Below are 341 nucleotides of genomic sequence, written 5' to 3' on the forward strand. Positions count from 1 at the left end.
GCACTGTGATTAGAAGGGAACTCAGAGAAAGATCACAGTCACTGGCCAGCTACAGATGTCAATATCAGAGCAGTCTCCCTCTCCATGCCCCCCACCCCACTCCTGCCCCAACATTTTCCATATATGGAAGATCACCCCATCCCCTTTCCTCTTCTCAGTTTCTGTTTCCTGCAAGCTTTCCAAATCTCTGAGTCTCTCCAACTTGATTCAGAGGCTTCTGAATTGATTTGGACCTTTTAATGGGTGTCCCGATTCAATTCGGATTTGAAGATTTGCCTGCTGAATTGGGCTGAATCTCCTCTGAATTGAACTGGCTCCTGAAGCTTCACACAGCCCTAGTA

Source organism: Gavialis gangeticus, unplaced genomic scaffold (genome assembly GCF_001723915.1).
Source record: "Gavialis gangeticus isolate Ggan-Ray unplaced genomic scaffold, GavGan_comp1, whole genome shotgun sequence".
Lineage (NCBI taxonomy): Eukaryota > Metazoa > Chordata > Crocodylia > Gavialidae > Gavialis > Gavialis gangeticus.